This window comes from Rana temporaria, chromosome 1 (genome assembly GCF_905171775.1).
Source record: "Rana temporaria chromosome 1, aRanTem1.1, whole genome shotgun sequence".
NCBI lineage: Eukaryota > Metazoa > Chordata > Amphibia > Anura > Ranidae > Rana > Rana temporaria.
The window spans coordinates 199,876,639-199,896,279 of NC_053489.1; the positions used below are offsets into that span (position 1 = coordinate 199,876,639).

General features: G+C 45.6%; 1 protein-coding gene across 5 annotated transcripts in view; it reads left to right on the forward strand.

Moving 5' to 3' along the window:
• The window catches only part of ULK1 (unc-51 like autophagy activating kinase 1), a 147,027-nt gene that overhangs the window by 17,912 nt on the left and 109,474 nt on the right, over positions 1-19,641 (forward strand). The window lies entirely within an intron of this gene.

Here is a 19,641-nt window from a genome sequence, read left to right on the forward strand (position 1 = left end):
TTGCTATGTTGGTAGATTTTTTTTATCTTCTGCCTGGGTGAAATGTTCTATTGATTAAAGCGACAAAACGCCCGTAGCAAACGCTCGTTGTCACGCTAGTCGCTTGAATCAAGCGTTTCCATTACTTTCTATGGGAAATAGAAACGCTCAAAAAACGCCCAAACCGCCCGATTGGCGCGACAAAAAAGGGTCCGAAACTTGTTTGAGCTTCAGGCGTTTTGGAGTGGAGATGTGAACCATCTCCATAGGGAATAATGTATTTTTTTCCCCTCTAGCGTTTTTGAGCGTCGCGCTTCAGGCGACAAAACGCTCAGGTGTGAATGCAGCCTTAAAGAATAGGTAGTGTAAGACCTGGTACTACTTTGTTGTTTGTGTCCAGCCACCTCATTGGATAACGCCTTCTGGTTGACAGTACCGATTTGTTTGGTTCAGGGCTACTCGGCTGACATGCAGAAGCTGATTTAGTAAAACCGGAGCAGACTTGGAGCAGTTTGCCATATCAATGAGATGACTTGCTGCTTTTGAAAGAGTTTTCTACTATGCTCCCCCCCCCCTTTTTTTTTTCTTTTCCCCCTAATGTAAATCATTCATTGTATTGTGTGGTGTGTGTGTTTTTTTTTTTTTTTTTTTTTCATAAATGGAAGCAGTTGAAGTTACTAAAGTGTCATGATTTATATATTTGTCTATGATTAGACCCTTGAGAATGAGATGGAAAGATAAATCAAAAGTAAGCATTAATAATTCACACTGTGTGCTGTTGAGAAGATAACATATTTGCAGTCAGTGGTTTCCTGGGAATACCTACAGTCCCTTCTTTAATGACCTTTAACGATTAGTGTGTGTGTGTATATGTATGTGTGTATGTGTGTGTGTGTGTGTGTGTGTGTATATGTATGTATATGTATGTGTGTGTGTGTGTGTGTATATGTATATGTATATATATATATATATATATATATATATATATATATATATATATATATATATATTACGGGGGTGCTGTGGGTAGCATCTCGATATATTTGTTGTTAATATTTTAGGGCAGTGTAGGTCACTCTGATTCACTATTAAGATCTGCTAGCCCAACTCCAGGCCCCTTGGGAAATGTTCTGTAATTCATGAATGCCCACTACAGCACTGGTACCCTCCAGAGCAGGATTGTTTGACTTGTGATGTGGGTGCTACATGACCTCAGTATTGGTGCTCATAACATGGAAATCAGAATGCAGCAGGGGTTGAGTGTCTCCAAGTACATTTTTGTAGATGCCCGAAATTCTGCAGGGAGAGTGGAGACTGGATAATGTAAGTGTAATATTTATTTATTTTAAGCTAGCAGGAGCAGAAATTTTCCTGGCATCAGTGCCAGTAAACATTGCCACATTTGGTAATAGGGGGAGGTATAGTGCCCCATTGTTGGCATTATTGGGAGGTATAGTGCCCCATTGTTGGCATTTGTTGTCGGCAGGAGAAATGGTGAATCATTTTTGGTGTCGGTAGGCAGAATAGTGTTTTGTATCAGTGGGAGCGATAGTGTCCCATTGTTGGTGTTCGTGTAAGAAATGGTACACCATTTTTGGTGTCAGCAGACGGTATAGTGTTTTGTGTCAGTGTGAGATGGTGCACCACTGGTGGTGTCAGTAGGAAGAATAGTGTTTCATATTAGTAAGAGGAATAGTCCCCATTGTTGGTGTCAGTGTGAGATGGTGCACCACTGGTGGTGTCAGTAGGAAGAATAGTGTTTCATATTAGTAAGAGGAATAGTCCCCATTGTTGGTGTCAGTGTGAGATGGTGCCCCACTGGTGGCGTCAGTAGGAAGAATAGTGTTTCATATTAGTAAGAGGAATAGTCCCCATTGTTGGTGTCAGTGTGAGATGGTGCCCCACTGGTGGCGTCAGTAGGAAGAATAGTGTTTCATATTAGTAAGAGGAATAGTCCCCATTGTTGGTGTCAGTGTGAGATGGTGCCCCACTGGTGGCGTCAGTAGGAAGAATAGTGTTTCATATCAGTGGGAGGAATAGTCCCCATTTATGGTGTCAGTGTGAGATGGTGCACCACTGGTGGCGTCAGTAGGAAGAATAGTGTTTCATATCAGTGAGAGGAATAGTCCCCATTGTTGGTGTCAGTGTGAGATGGTGCACCACTGGTGGCGTCAGTAGGAAGAATAGTGTTTCATATCAGTGGGAGGAATAATGCTCCATTGTTGGTGTCCGTGTGAGAAATGGTGCATCATTTTTGGTGTCGGTACTGTAGGCAGAATAGTGTTTTGAATTAGTGGGAAGAATATAGTGCCCCAAGGGGCGCAGTTTGGAGACCACTGGTCTAGGACAGTCTCTGGCTGCCATAAATAACCAACTCATTCAACGATTGTTGGGCCAGTATATTGCTTGGTTTAGGGTTGGGCCAAAAATGCCTACCTTATGGGACAGCAATGAGTACCTGGTGCTGCATTCTTTTCCTGTGCAACTCCCTGGAACACTCTTGGGAACCCATTTCTCCCCCCCCCCCTTTTTTTTTTTTTTCTGTGAAAGGAGAAAGGTGCTAATTGTTCATATGGCAGCTCTGTCTATTAAGCTGGATTCACACTTGTGCGGTGCGAATTTCAACTCTCTTATCTCTGCAGAGAGATAAGAGAACTGTTCAGCAGATCATCTCTGTTTTAGCTGCGAATTTGGAGACCTGGGAGAGGGGAGGGGGAGGGGGGAAGTGTATTGAGGTGAATGAGAGAAATCCTGAATCCTGCGAATCAGATGCATGCCCATAGAAGATAATGGGCCTGAATTCGCACCTGAGCCGCACCACAATGCTTAGAAAATGCACAAGTTTTTTCGGCAATGCGCAGTGTGAATGCATCGCACATATGTGAACCAGCCTCATTCAAATCAATGTATTTTATAATGTTTTGCATAGGTGTGAACCCGGCCTTGGACCCCTTTTCCCGGTTCATCCTGTTGCCCTGTTTTGTTTATTGGTATGCTGTAAAGACATCTGAACTCTGGGAGCTCAGTGAGACATCAGAATTGTCATAAAGGACTATATGTTTTAAATGATAACATTTTAGATTTTATTAGATGAATTAAGTAAATTCCAATTTTTTGGACCTCCTCTATATCTTTAAAAAAAAAACCATCACTGGAGATATTCCAGCCTAGGCATTTAATTCCTGAACAATAGATTCTAAGCAAGAGAAAAAGTATGAATGTAATGTATAAGAAAGAAGGCGATCAAAGAGACCACAGGGAAACGTTTTATAAGGCCTACTGTGTTGTTGACAACAGTTGAATGTGGAAGGGTGTTGTTCAGCAAGGTTGCTGCGATTATTTTTTAAGATTATGACTCAGCCTAGTGTCAGTTGTGTGCTATGAAACTGAGATACTTTAGTCTTCACTCACTCACCTTATCACGTTTACATGCATAGATTACTGAATTATTTCCTCTAGCTAGATGACTTGAGGAATCACTTAATTGAAATGTGACAAAATACCAATGTCTATGCTAATAAACCGTGATAGGTGAGAAGGTTAGACGTGAAAAATGAAAATGTATAAATTGTATTCTGGTGGTTGATCTATACTCGGTCCCAAGCGTTCCTTTCTTCATTAGAGATCGTCTGTGTCTTTTTGCCATCCCATGAGTTTCTTGCCAGTTCCACAGGGAGATAGAAATGACAACGGATATTTGATTGGCTGGTTGGTAGGTTTCTTTGTGCTTGTTTCAGAAATGAACCCCAGATGTACTGCTGTCAGAGGAGACCAAAAAAATAAATAAACACAAAGGTGATTAAACTGTATGTGTTTGGTAAGATAAAGTTGGCATCGGCTTGGTTTGGCTGTTTTACCAGCCTATGATTCTCATATTGTATGTGGAAAGGGCTGCGTAAATTGATGGCACTATATAAGTACCTGAAATAAATAAACAAAATAATAAAAAATAAACAGGAATTCTCTTTGCCCCAAGTGACAAGCACCCTCAAATTTTGGTTTTGTCAGATCGGCAAAATATTTTCTTGGTAGCTCCTTGCACTATATATAGTTGGTTGCAATTTTAGTAGATTTAACATATCAAAATATGGGAGTTAGGCTGGCCATACACTATACAATTTTCTTGTTCAACAGTCCTTTAGATTTACCAAACCCATATAAGCTAACCTTTTCAATTTCTGTGCAATCAGGCAGGCCCTTGCACTACATAGTTAAAGGTAAATCTGAAGCCTCGTACACACGTCTGAGGAACTCGACGGGCGAAACACATCGTTTTGCTCGTCAAGTTCCTTGTGAAGCCGCCGAGGATCTCGGCGAGCCAAATTTTCCCATTGCCGTCGAGGGGGAAAAAGAGCTTTCTTTTTGGCCCGACGGGATCCTCGGCGGTTTCCTCGTTGAAAAGTGTACACACGACCGGTTTCCTCAGCAAAAAAAAAACCCAGCAAGCTTCTTGCTGGTTTTTGCCGAGAAACTCGGCCGTGTGTACGAGGCCCGAGGCCTCGTACACACGATCAGTCCAATCGATGGGAACGGTCCGAAGGACCGTTGTCATCGGTTAACCGATGAAGCTGACTGATGGTCCGTCGCGCCTACACACCATCGGTTAATTAACCAATCGTGTCACAACGCGGTGACGTAAAACACAACGACGTGCTGAAAAAAACGAAGTTCAATGCTTCCAAGCATGCGTCGACTTGATTCTGAGCATGTGCAGGTTTTTAACCCGATGGTTTTGCATACTAACGATCGGTTTTGACCTATCGGTTAGGCGTCCATCGGTTCAATTTTAAAGCAAGTTCCTATTTTTTTTGACCGAAGGTTAACTAACCGGTGGGGCCCACACACGATCGGTTTGGACCGATGAAAACGGTCCATCAGACCATTCTCATCGGATGGTGTAGTCTAAGTGGCCAACTTTACATCAAAACTGTGTGCCAAATAAAACTTTTACTCTGTAATTTACATTGAATGTCCTTTCTGATTAAAGTGGAGGTTCACCTGGAAATGTTAATTTTTAACATTAGATTGAGGCTCATTTTCTCAAGGGGAATCGGGTAGTTTTTTTAAAAACTAAGCAGTACTTACCGTTTTAGAGAGCGATCTTCTCCGCCGCTTCCGGTATGGGCTGCGGGACTGGGCGTTCCTATTTGATTGACAGTCTTCCGACAGGCTTCCGACTGTCGCATCTATCGTGTCACGATTTTCCGAAAGTAGCCGAACGTCGGTGCGCAGGCGCCGTATAGAGCCGCACCGGCGTTCGGCTTCTTTCGGCTACTCGTGACGCGATGTATGCAACCGTCGGAAGCCTGTCAATCAAATAGGAACGCCCAGTCCCGCAGCCCATACCCGGAAGCGGCGGAGAAGATCGCTCTCTAAAACGGTAAGTACTGCTTCATTTTTTAAAAAAACTACCCGATTCTCCTAGACAAAATGAGCATGAATCTAATGTTAATATTTTTTTTTGGGTGAACTCCCGCTTTAAGTACCTTCTGTGGTGCTCAACTCTGCCCCCCCCCCCATCACTCCTGTCTGTTGGTAATCAGGCTGCCCACTAAAGACTAATACTGAGGAGTGGAAAGACAATTATAACTAATTTACATCTCATAATGCCTCAAATTTCTGAGATCGCAAACTCTTGATATCCATTTTAAATTTCAGTGTAGTACTTTAATTTGACTCCCAGGCAGGGGCGTGTCTACCATGAGGCAAACAAGGTGTTTTGCTTTGGGTGGCATTTTTCAGGGGGGCAGAGCCACCCCCAGACAGAAGGGCACTGGTGGCTCTTTAAAGAGGAAGTAAAGCCTCAGAAAAAAATGTAATATAAAAAATACACCCTGAAAAAGACAAAGGCGTAATGAGCTAGTATGCATAGCATACTAGCTCATTATGAATTGCTTGCCTGAGATCGAAGCCCCTCGTCCCCCCCCCCCCCCCTCCTTCGTCGCTACCATCTCTCCCGGAGTGACTTCCGGGTATCGCTGCTCCGATGCTGTGACTGGCCGGAGCCGCGATGACGTCGCATGTGCGCGGGAGCCACCACTAACGGCATGATAGGGCAGGGCTTGTCACAAAAAGTTCAGCAAGATCTGGCAACCCTGGCTGGATATAGCGGACTCCTTCTGGAAGGACACCCCGCTATCCCAGCCATAAATGGCTGCGGGTGGGGGGGGGCATGGAGGGCTCTGGTGGTCGCAGGGGGGTGAGAGAGGGGCAGTGTGTGGTTTGGATGTGGGGGGAGGGGAGGGGTGGGTAGGGATATTTGTATGGGGTGAGGTTGTGAGTGGCTGTGTGTGATTGGTGGGGTACGCTTGGTTGGGGTTCGAACCGTTATTTCCACTGTTTGTTGTTTTCTTGTGACCGAGGGGCAAATTTGGCCCTATTAGGGTGCCCCGTAGAGTATTGTCCCTCCGTTGAGGGGATGGGGTGTTTAATCTCAGGGAGGGGTAATGGTTTATCGTGTAGGACTGTTTGACCTGTGTGTCATTCTATGGCGATACTGTAGCAACAATTGTGCATTACTATTTGTTGAATGTGTCTGCAGAAAATCAATAAAACGTTTTCAAAAAAAAAAAAAGAGGCCACACGCTCAGTGCGCCTGCGTGCCGAATGTGCCGTAGACATTGGTGCCTGTCTTTTGCAAATAATTCCTAAACCGTGTAGGTTTAGGAGATATTTCTTGTACCTACAGGTAAGCCTTAATCTAGGCTTACCTGTAGGTAAAAGTGGTCTGTAAGGGTTTACAACCACTTCAATTAGGCCTCGTGGCCAGGAAGTCTGCACAGCGCTGCGCTAAACACAGCCAGGGAGACATTACCCGATCTCTGCAGCCGAGCAGTGTGAACTCATCCTTAGTGTGAACTAAAGCCAACTAGAGCCATTGGAATACATGGAAAACACTGTGCATGCATTTTGTGCAGAAAAAATGCACACGGAACTGCGTTTGGTATGAACTGGCCCTAAAACTGGTGCACTCAGAATATGGTGCAGCTGTGCATGGTAGCCAATCGGCTTCTAACTTAAAGCGGAGGTTCACCCTAAAACATTTTTATACCTTTACATTGTGCTCGCTCGCAACAATGACAGTATGCGTTTTTTTTTTTTTTTTTTTTCGCTGTACATACCTTTTGTACAGCTATTTTCCCCCACAGCTTCCGGGTAGTGAATTACGCGGGAGTGGGCGTTCCTATCCAGCAGGTGATTGACGTGATGACAAAAACGAACTCCCCCCTTTGTAAAAGGAGCGTCACGAGTTGCCGAAAAAAGCCGAACGGTGGTGCGCAGGCGGCTTCTTTCGGCAACTTGTGACGCTCCTTATGCGACGGGGGGAGGTAGTTTTTGTCATCACGTCAATCACCTGCTGGATAGGAACGCCCACTCCCGCGGGAGGCACTACCCGGAAGCCGGGGAAGAAAATAGCTGTACGAGGTATGTACAGCAAAAAAAAAAACGGCATACTGTCATTGTTGAGAGTCGGCTCAATGTAATGTTAGAAAATAGTTTTTAGAGTAAACCCCCGCTTTAAGCTTTGACAAAAAACCTGGACACCGAATGGTTTCTATCCAGAGTTGCACCAGATTTTCCACTCTCCAATTTTAGTAAATCGCTACTAAAATCCTCAGACTGTTTATTAAAAGCAGGATGATATGGTCTGTGATTGTATGGTCTGCTAGAAAATAATTATTTCTGACACTCTTCTTATGAGACAGGCCAACTTTTGATTTCAAAGGGTCTTAAAGGGTCACTAAAGGAATTTTTTTTTTTAGCTAAATAGCTTCCTTTACCTTGCTGCAGTCCTGGTTTCATGTGCTCATTGTTCGTTTTTGCTTTCATGTTGCTGTAAATCCTCTCTGTTCTGGACACTTCCTGGTTGCCTTTTTCCTGATAACCACAGTACTGGGAGATTTCTCACGGTGGTCACTAATCAAGGAGCTGTGTGTAAAACGAAACTGGATTGGTGCTGAGGAGTTTTAGACAAAGTATCACTGCTCTCTATTGGCTGACTGCCCTCTAGTGGCTCTCTGTACATCAGAGAACCAGCAAACAACAGCAAAAACGAAACTACACTGCAGGCACATTATATGATTGTTTTTTTATCTATTTTTAAAAGGAATCAGTTAACTATTATGTCTCTATGCCCTGTAAACAGTCATTTCAGCTAAAAAATTTTTTTCCTTTAGTGACCCTTTAAGCCCCCGTTCACACTGATGAGGCTTTAAAATTGTACTACTTTAGCATCATTTCAAACCCGCATAGCCGTAAGGTTGGCACTGCTGATTTCATTGCAACTTGCGACTTCCTTTAACAGAAGTATTTGCAAGTGGCAATGAATTGGGTAAAAAGTAACGCAGGAACCTTTTTTCATAATCGCTGCGACACAAGTCACAGTGAAATGAACGGATTCATTGTCGGCAATGGGGTGCGACTGAAACGATCAAATCGCACCTATATTCTTTCTCTTAACAGCTGTTGCATATAACTTGTCTTGGTGCCCCCCCCCCCCCCCCACCTGCTGCCGGTGAACAACCTTGGCTACACCCACCGGGTGATTGTCAGCAGAGCACACAGATGGCTGGATAATTGTCCCTGAAGATAACGCCACAGTGCAGTGAGTTAATACTTAATGGCTTATCAGAGACATATGGTTCCATAATAAAAGGTGCAAATTTGAGTTCATTCATGAAAGGTAGAACAAAAGAAACCCTGTGTAATATTGTTATGGAAGTCGCAGCTGTAATCCGACTTTTATTTACACTCATTTGTTACAAACTATAGCGCAGTGTGGGGAGTAATGGTTGCCAGACAAGCACCTGGAGCAGGTTTGAATAAAAATCTTCCTTTTTCTGGATTTTTATTCCTGGTTGTCCAGATCACTCCTAATCCCGCATTTCCATGCCTTGATAAAGTGGGGCCCTTTGGAACCCCCAAAATGTATTGGCTTTTTTTTATCGATTGCCAATAAATAAATAAAATCTAAACTAGGGCTGTTCAACCTTTTGACATTCCTGCGCAACATTGAAAAAAGCTAAATTGTCACATAAAATACACTAAGCAGTTCCTCCTGCAGCTCTCAGTGAGTAGAGGCAGCCACTGGGTCCGTTCAGTATAATGACAACTCCCCGGCGGCTTTACCTATTCATGGCTCTTTACACAGCCAGCAGTGATTGCTGCTGGAGGCAGGTAAGCACTGGCTTTGTAGAGAGCCATGAATCGGTATGACCTGTCATAGTGAACATACCTTGTAGTTGTGGCTGCCAACAAACTGTCATTATATTAAATGGGACCAGCACCTACCCGCTGAGAGCCGCAGGAGGAACTTCCGCTACAATATGCACTGGCCCTAATTGCCGATGTGAATGTAGCCTGTGTATGTTGTGGGTGGGGGTTTAGGAGGCACCTCCCTAGATTCAATAAAAAAAAACTGAAAACACCTGTGCCCGTGATGTCATGCAATATAAAAAGGAACTAAATAAAAAGCAGCTAGCACCGTTTTCTGGTAAAAACAATATAGAATAAATGCAGCGCTTAGTAAACATGAGTACTATTTGCATTTTTTTTTTGTTGCTAAAAGTTGCTCCAAATAACACAGCAGGCAGGATTTCTGGCCCAGATTCACGTAGAATCGCGGCGGCGTAACGTATCGTAGATACGTTACACCGCTGCAAGTTTTCATCGCAAGTGCCTGATTCTCAAAGCACTTGCATGAAAACTTACGCTGGCGGCCTCCGGCATAAGCCCGCGTAATTCAAAGGGGCGTGTGCCATTTAAATTAGGCGTGCTCCCGCGCCGGACCTACTGCGCATGCTCCGGTTTGAAATTCCCGCCGTGCTTTGCGCGAAGTGACGTAACTTTTTCGAACGGCGACGTGCATAGCGTACTTTCGTATTCCCGGACGTCTTACGCAAGAACCAAAAATTTTCACATTTCAACGCGGGAACGACGGTCATACTTTATACAGCACATACGTGGGCTGTGTAAAGTTAGGGCAGCAAAAACGACAACTAACTTTGCGACGGGAAACTAGACTAGCAGCGACGTAGCGAATGCGAAAAACCGTTGTGGATCGCCGTAACTACTAATTTGCATACCCGACGCTGGTTTACGACGCAAACTCCCCCCAGCGGCGGCCGAGGTATTGCATCCGACAGTGTAAAACAATTACACCTGTCGGATCTTAGGGCTAACTATGCGTAACTGATTCTATGAATCGGTCGCATAGTTAGGAAGCCCCTAAAACAGAGATACGACGGCGTATCAGGAGATACGCCGTCGTATCTCTTTTGTAAATCTGGGCCTCTGTTTTTAAATGTAAATCATTGTAGATTTATTTCAGAATGTCACGGGAAGAGAGTATGGATTTCATCTATCAAAATCTTTAAAAAAAAATAACCGGAATAAATGCGGGCGCATGCTAGCACGAGCGCTGCGAGCTCGGACTGCGCAGATGCATGTCCACAAGCTGTATTCCCCTTCGGGGGAGCCGACGGTGCTGTCCTCTAAAATTGCCGCGGGCTTTCGGGACTACTACGCCACTTTATACGACTTGAACTCTGGACTCCCCCCCTCGGCGTGGGACACCAAGCGTCGGGCGATTCGGGACTACTTGACCTCGTCGGGTCTCCCTTCACTCACGGACGATCAGTCCTCAACTTTAGAACAACCAATTACCCTGTCTGAGCTTAGACTGACAATTAAGTCTTTACCCAATGGGAAGAGCCCGGGCCCGGACGGGTTCTCTAAGGCCTACTATGCGACATTTCTCTCCCACTTAGAGGCACCCTTGTTGAGTTACTTCAACTCTATAGCAGAGGGCAAAACAATTCCCCCGGAGGCATTATTAGCTCACATCACGGTAATTCCGAAAGAGGGCAAGGACCCCGCCGCTCCACAGAGTTACCGCCCTATTTCGCTCCTCAACCTGGACGTGAAGATACTAGCAAAAATTTTGGCTAATCGGCTCAAACATCTGTTGCCCGGACTTGTGCACCTTGATCAGACGGGCTTTATTCCAGGCAGGGAAGCCAGGGACAACTCCCTGAGAGCGATTCAGCTTATTCACTGGGCCCGCTCCCGCACAGACCCCCAGCCCTACCTTATCTTATCAACCGATGCCGAAAAGGCATTTGACCGGGTTGATTGGTCATACCTGCAGGAGGTGCTTAGCCATTTAGGCCTGGGACCCCGCATGTATGCTTCCGTCTTAGCCCTTTACTCTGATCCATGTGCACAAGTGAAGGTGAACGGTACCCTTTCTTCCCGCTTCCCCATCAGGAACGGCACGAGACAGGGCTGTCCTCTCTCACCCCTCCTTTTTGCTCTGGTGCTAGAGCCTTTGCTCCGCACTGTTAGGGCAAATGGTGATATTAAGGGTCTGCAGGTCGGGAATGCGGAGCATAAGCTTTCGGCTTACGCTGATGATGTCCTTTTCCATCTAGAGAACCCCCTGATCTCGTTGCCGAGTCTGTTGAAGGAACTTAAACACTTCGGAACCCTATCCAACTTTAAAATAAATTATGGGAAATCTGAGATCCTCCCCATTAACTTGTCACCGGACCTAGCGAAGAGACTTAAAGACGCCTTCCCATTTTCATGGGCCAAGACATCCCTGCGCTACCTAGGTGTACAGCTCACAGATAGATATGACGCCCTATACAATGCCAACTTCCCCCCCCTGCTAGCCGCAATTAAGGCGGACCTTTCCCAGTGGACTCGCACTGCCTTCACCTGGCTGGGCCGGGTGAACGTGGTGAAAATGAACGTTTTGCCCCGCATCCTTTTTTATTTTCAGATGCTTCCGATTCGATTGCCCAGGCTGTTCTTCGACCGCCTCTCTAGCATGCTAACTGAGTTCGTTTGGAATGCACGTAAGCCCCGAATAGCTCTTAAGATACTTAAACGCTCTAAGACAGAGGGGGGATTGGGATTCCCTGACGTTAGGCGATATTACAGAGCGGTGGCTCTTCAGAGGATACTCAACTGGCGTTTCCATACTCACTCGAAGCTCTGGGTGTCACTGGAGAAATGTCTTGCGGGACGGAACCTATCATACGCACCATGGTTACAGCGGGAACATAGGGGACTTTCAGAGACGACTTCCCCATTGACGAAGCACGTGCTTGCGATCTGGGACAGAATGAATGTTGCGCTTAAATTGTCTCCCCCTATGTCGCCGCTGGCCCCATTGGGTGGCTTCCTTTGGTTCCCTCCGGGAGAGCAAATGGCCTTTTTTGAATCATGGCTAGATGATGGAAACGCCAGTTGCGGGAACCTTATAAAAGATGGTAAACTCCTAGCTTATGAGGCCCTCCCTACGGGACGACACGGCCCACGGATGAATTTCTGGCGCTATAGGCAGCTGCACCACTTTTTTGAGAAACAGGGCCATAGGGTCAGGGACCCCTCCTCTCTTACCCCGTTTGAAAGTCTTTTTGCTAGTGAGGATCCTACCCCCCACTTGGTATCGGAGCTGTACCGCTTGCTGGGATCTGCTGCCCCTCTGCCTACACCTGCTTATATACGGAGATGGGAGAGGGATCTGGATCAGGTCCTGACGGAAACACAATTGACCCATCTCTACCGCCTCACTCATACTTCTTCGGTAGACTCTAAAACCCAAGAGACAAATTTTAAAATTTTGTCTCGCTGGTATCGTGTGCCGGCGGACATGGCGTGCATTTACCCTACTGAATCCGGGTTGTGCTGGCGCAGGTGTGGGCACAGGGGCACGCTCCTCCATGTTTGGTGGGGTTGCCCCATGATCGTACCCTTCTGGGCAGACGTTAAAGATCAGATACTGATGATCACGGGGATTGATATCCCCCTCTCTCCGGTGCACTTCCTTCTCCATGTCCCGACAGTCCCTCTAAGTCAGTATAAGAAAAGTGTTATACCACATCTACTTAACGCAGCCAGGCGGCTGCTTCCAACTTACTGGAAGCAGTCCAAAGTTCCTGGTCGTGAGGACTGGACGCGGGTGGTGAGTGCCATCGGAGAGGCTGAGAGGTGGGTGGCGACCTGCCGCGACCGTAGCGAACAGCATACGGCCATTTGGGCGCCGTGGACGGATTACGTCTCGGACCCTAACTTAGTTCCCAGTAGCCTAGATGTCGCCCTGCTGGAACTTGCGGAGCCCTCCCTTAAGACCCGCAGGCTGCAGGCTCTCGCTGGTGGAGAGGCGGAGCCCCTTGCTAGTTAGATGAGGAGGTGGTCGGTCGATGATGGAACTTTGGCCTGGAGTGATGCGCCCGGTGTGGAAGTGGAGGTGCCCTTCGCTAGCTTTTGAGGTACGCACTGCTCTTCTCTCCCCCCTTTCTTATCCCCCCTTCCCTTTTTTTTTTTTTTTTTTTTTTTTTCTTTCTTTCCTTTCTTTTCCCTACCCCTTCTCATCCTCCCCCCCTCTTCGTTCTCTCTACGCCTCTCATTTACTACTCAGTTTCTGGGGCCTCTCCCTCTTTCCCCCTCTCTTACTCTTCAGTTTTGTTTCTTTTCCTAATTTTTGTGATATTTGCCAGTGGGACTTTTATGCCTGTGTATGTTAGACACGCTGTGAGGTTAACCGAAAACCGCTACTGGACCGTGATTAATACCACGGCCTCGCCTAAGTGCCTTAGCTGGCCCCGGCCCTCTGGCTCACCCGAGGGCGATGGGTGGTAGTTGGAGGCCTCAGTGCCCCCCCCCCTCCGCCCTGGGTGTGGGCGACGGATCTGGGTCCGGGCCTTGCGGCCTCTTAGTCGCCCTATTGTTTTTAGCTTCTTGCAATGGCACATATATGAACTCCCTGCCTGGCTCATCCCCGGGTTTGGGGGGTTCGGCGGATACCTTAGCTTTTTTCCTCAGAGGCTCCATCCTGTTGTTGTTTGCCTCCATGCCCTCTTAGAAGGCCGCCCACCTGGCTACCTTGCTGCCCCGGGGCTGACGCGGCTGCCGGCGCCCTCTTGGGTGGTGGCCGCCGTGGCGGTCCCCGGGTTTACAATTGCGTTTAATAAAGCTGGTGATAGATGCATATACGTTATAATTTGTCCGAGGTAAACCTTGGCTGTTTGACGGTCCTGCGAGGCCGGATTTGGATATGTAAAAATCCCGTTGGACGTGTCTGTCCTATACCTTATATACCTTCCTCCCCCCCCCCCTTTTTTATTTTCTGTTCCTTTTTATTCCTTCAATAAATACTGATTATACAAAAAAAAAAAAAAAAAATAACCATTTGTGGTGCCTCTAGCAACCAGATTCATGTTTCTAGGTCCGCAAATAACCAGGGGCTCCGTTCCAATCAGATAGCCTAGTTTTATGGCCTGGATGAAATGAGACAAACTATACTGCATAATGTTGTTCTATGTCACTAGTAAGGATGGGCGCAGGCATGGTCACAACTCCACGTGCCCGCCAGGAAGCTGACACTCTAATCACAGGCAGTGAGACATTTACCAATCTCTGCAGCTGCAGATCGGGAAATTTCTCGCTGCTTTTGACTAGCACTGCGGAGTGTGAGCTTCCTGGTGGGCACGTTGGCGTTGTGAACATGCCTGAGCCCATCCTTAGTCACTAGCCAAAAACAGGTACTAATAGGTTCTAGTACATATGTTTCTCTCCTGAAAATGTGTGCTTTTTGTTGTTCCTGTGAATCCTGACTAAGATTCACATTGGCGATTTTATACCAGTGCGAATTGTAGCGGCAGGATTCCTGCTGCGGCTCTGAGCAGCTAGGTGTGACCACCAGCCCTGTCCACTATGATAGGTTGAGGGTGGGTGGCCACAGCTATTTGCAGCTCTCTGCACAGCCAGTGAATATCTGCGAATGCACTTCGTGTGCGTCCAGCAGCAATCCCCGCGGAAAACCTGCAGCTGCTGGCGACCTGTCATTATAGTGAACAGGGCTTCCAGCTGCACCTAGCCACTCAGACCTGCAGCAGATATCAAGATTCCTGCTGCTACTGCTTGCATTGGCCTAAATCGTCGGTGTGAATGTAGCCTTAAAGTGGACCTAAACCTTCCTGTCCTTTACAGCCAAGGAAGCTGCCATTTTGGCCTCTGTTTGATCTGCTATTGCCATGGTGCTGCACATGTAATCAGTTATGACGCCAGACATTTGAAGGCTTGACAGTTTGAGAGGTAACATAAGCACACTAGTAGTAACTAGAACAGTTATCATTAAAGTCATGCCTTGCATTTAAATGCTTTAAAGAGGTTGCAAACCTCAGACATTAAATATGAACAAGACCTATATCTCTATAGGATGTACTTGTCTAAATTAAGAGCACTAAGTGTAATTTCTGTCTGCTGCCTCATTCCTTTGCCATCAGCATGAATCACTTCTGAGAAGTTTTTCTGACTCCAAGAGAAAGATGGTGACAGTGGAGGGACCTCCAGCTGATTGACAGCCTGAGCCTCGGCTCTGTTCCTAGGTGCCCTGTTGGGGGGGGGGGGAACCACTCCACTCTCCCCCCCCCCCACTCCAATCAGCTCTCAGTTCTTACTGAGCTCTGTAGAGTGTTGATTTCAGATTGCCACCCCCTTTTTTTTCTGACTGCTAGAACAAGCTTTATAAATCCTGGGAATTTGAACAGATGTAGAGAAGAGAAGACTGCAGGTAAAAACATACAACTTTTATGTAGGAGGATTTGTTTCATCTCTGTGTATAACCAGAGGCTAATCACTTCACTGGGTTTATGTATGGGTTTACCACCGCTTGAATTTTTGACGGACCTTCCACAAAGCTATGTGGGCATCTCCATGACCTACTGAAATGTTTGGGTTTGCCTGGACAGTCCGTGAAGGAGTTTTTCGAAGCAGAGCAGTGTAGCTTATGTTACTTGATCTTCCTAGACGTTGTTACTTTATACAGTAGTCTGGTAACGGGTTCACTGAGGTTGTCACCGCAGCTCTCTACAGATTGTTTTGTATGCAGTAGACATATCCATTGGCCCTATGTACGTCGGGAGGCGTGTTCTAGGCTTCAGCCAATATACACTGAGTGTTTATGTACCACACCCTCATACTGAAATGACATTCGTTTCATCTCCTTTGGAGATTGGCAGTGTTGGTATGTAAACAAAACCTCAAAATATGTATCGCAAAGCGGTTTTGTTGCGCTATTCAGTTGTGTCATTTTAAATGGCTGTCAACAAAGAATGTTTGTGCAAAATGTCAGTGTGTTTTCACCCAGAGCAGCCAGCAGTATGAAATCAAGGCGAAGCTCCAATACATTATAAAAGTGTTATCTCTCTTTTACTGTTAGCACAGAGTTTATGTACACCCTCATTGCACCTGTGTCCTGGTACTACCTTGCAGCTTGATTGACAGAACTGCAAGCTTATTGTGTTTCCAAAGAGCGGGTTTGCATGAGGACAGGCTGAAGGATTTAGGTCAGCTGTGTTCACATCAAACATCAGAGCAGACACAACAAATGCTTGACTAGGGCCGATCCTATTTATTAAAGTCTTAGCCTTGCAGATTTACCACCAGACACTCCTTTATTGCAGCAAGACGAAGACCACGAACGTGTGTTCTGGTTATTCCTTTGGCCTTAGGTTGGCCATAAACTTGGCAAATTGAATAATCATATACACAAAAAAAATTTCAACTATTTGTTATATTCAAAATCTACACATCTATTGATATTAAACTGATACTTTTGGGTAGTGGAAATGCATTTGCAAGTTATATGATTGTTTTGTTTTCTTTAAATGGATAAACATGCAAAAATTCTTATGCCCCATACACACCATCAGATTATCTGCAGATTTTTGTCTTCAGATTTACCAAAACCATATAATATGAGGTCAAACCTTCAGAGTTTCAATTTGTATGCAATCAGGCAGGCCCTTGTACTACATGGTTTTGGTAAATCTGAAGACAAAAATCTGCAGATAATCTGATGGTGTGTATGGGGCCTTATACAAATTTTCCACAATTTCACCTTCAGTTAGCCCAGTGGTTCTCAACCTTCCTAGTGCCGTGACCCCTTGATAAAATTTCCCAAGTTGTGGGGACCCCTAACCATAAAAATTATTTTCGTAGCATGGGTTGTCAGCACCCAAGGCACGTAATTTGTGCCCCCTAACCCACGGACATTTAGCGCTCCCTTGAGTCCCCTCCACACGTGCAGTATTAAAACCCCTTATGGTACTTAGGATGTACCACTCTTGCTCCCTTTTTTTATTTATTTTCCCCTTTTTATCTCTCTCCATCCTAATTTCTTTTTTTTTTCCCCATCCCTCTCTAGCCGCCTTTCTTGTTCTTTCTCTCCCTTTTTTTTTGTTCCTCCCCTTTTCCTCTTCCTTTAATGTATTCTCTATTTTTATTCCTTCTCTTACTCCTTGGTGGGGAGTTGGGATGAGTGGAAGTGCTAGTGGGGAGTTCTGATCAACCAACTTGGGAGCTCTTGATCAAGGTTATCTGCTGATCTGAGAACTGTAGTGGGGACTTTTAATGGCAACTCTAATCACAGGTAGTGTTACTCACTGTGTCTCCGACTTTGTGGTGTCTTTTAGCAGTGACACCTATGCCAAAATCAGGAGATGGGGTCTCCTCCAGCCCCTCCTACTTCACATCCCTCATCAGTCAGCTGACATCTAGTCTCTGCCCCCCAGCCATGCCGTGAACTGAATGGGCAGATGCGAAGAGGCTGAGTGGGCGACCGCGGGCTCCAGGTACAGTCCAGTTGGGCGGCCGTGAAAAATGCTGGGAGAGTGGTGCGGGGTCCAGGAACAGACCAGGATTCGGTGACCCCTGGCAAATCATCATTCGATCCTTAGGTTGAGAACCACCGAGTTAGCCCTAAGGCCCGTACACAGGATCAGATTTTCCAACAACAATTGTGTGATGGCAGGCTTTTTGTCGGATAATCCGACCGCTTGTACGCTTCATCGGACAATTCTTGTCAGAATATCTGGTAACAAATGTGGGATAGCATGCTCTCAAACTTTCCGACAACAGATGTGTTCCGTCGGATTATCCGATTGTGTGTACACAAGTTCATCGGACTAAAGTCCAAAGTACAAACACGCATGCTCCAAACCAATGCTAACCATCAGACAACATTAGCAGAAGTTGCCCAAAGGGTGGCGCTAAAGAGCAGAAAAAACACGTTTCGTGCATGTTGGCTGAAAAAGTTCTGCCTTCTGTATGCAGAACAAGTTCACGGCCAACACCCTTCACACAAAACTCCATGGATTTGTCCAACGGAAATCCGATCGTGTGTACGAGGCTCTAGACTGGCAGATTATTTTCTGAGAGAGGGAATACCTGCCTGTTGCTTGTAAAGTCAGGACCTGCCATTTCTATAGCAGCTAGCCTGCTGGACTTAAATGGCACTATATTTATATTGCTTGAAGGATTATCCAGGTTGCATGGATCAACAACAAGTTAAAAAATCTCCATAAACTAAAACCAGCACCGTATAGCGCCGACTCGACGTTCGGCTTCTTTCGGCAACTCGTGACGCTCCTTATGCGACGGGGGGTAGTTTTTCATCAAGTCAATCACTAACTGCTGCATAGGAATGCCCACTCCCGCGGGATTCACTACCCGGAAGCCGGGTAAGAAAATAGCTATACGAGGTATGTACAGCAAAAAAAAATAAAAAAAATCGGCATACTGTCAATGTCGAGAGTGAGCTCAATGTAATGTTAGAAAATTGTTTTTAGGGTGAACCCCCGCTTTAAGAAGAAATTTGAAATACGCTTTAAATTTCAGGGATTAGAAAGCCATTATTTGTATAATGGCTTATGCCAAGGCAGATAAAGGACCCAAACCTGCCAAACCATTGGTGCTATTCTAACAGGTATTCCTACAAATGCATGATTTTTTACTGGAGACAGCAAAAACACACACCAACACTTTAATGAGCTTTTTAGGATTCTCGAAAATCACAATTGGAGTGCTATTTTTTACCAAATAAATTATGGAAATGGATGATGGCAACCTGTAGTGTCATTTTTTCTGCAGCATATAACCATGGCTATGAGAACCACTCTGCAGCTGCCTGTGTAAATGAGAAGTTAGTGGCATTATTGTGGACACTCCCCAATTTTTATGTTTTGTAATTGGCCCCCAGGGGGCTTATGCCATAATGTGATTGTATTCACTGCATATTGGCACATTCTAGCAGACTTGCCTGTCAAACAAAGCCCTCGCCTAGCTGGTCCCAGCTACTTCCATCTTCGCCTGGTCTTCCTTCCAGGTTCATTATGTTCAACCTCTTGAATGGTTGTGTTGTGATGATGTTGCGCATGCGCACAAGCAAGAGCAGCGCTGCATGCAAGGTTCAATGTACATTACTGCTGACAGGCAAGGAGAAGCATTTATGACAGATGTTTTTATAGTATAAAAACCCTGTCTGTCAGCAGTTTTTTTAATTTTGAGTTGAATTCCAAAGCAGCATGGTTTATGCCAATCAAATATTATTTTTGCCAGAATTTAAGGGACGCCTTTATGTTTGACATGCTAAAACCTGATATAAGAATGTCTGTTGAGCTGTATGATGGATGATACCAGATTGTGTGAATAAGATATGACCATTTGATCTATGAAATAATTGTGACAAGGTCTCCCCATCCTGGATCACAATGTCATTGTCTGACATGGAGTAGCCTGAATAACTGTTGTGTCACTTCCATGGAGCTAATAAAGCCCAGCAGATGTCCTGCTTAGGATGTAGGTAATGTG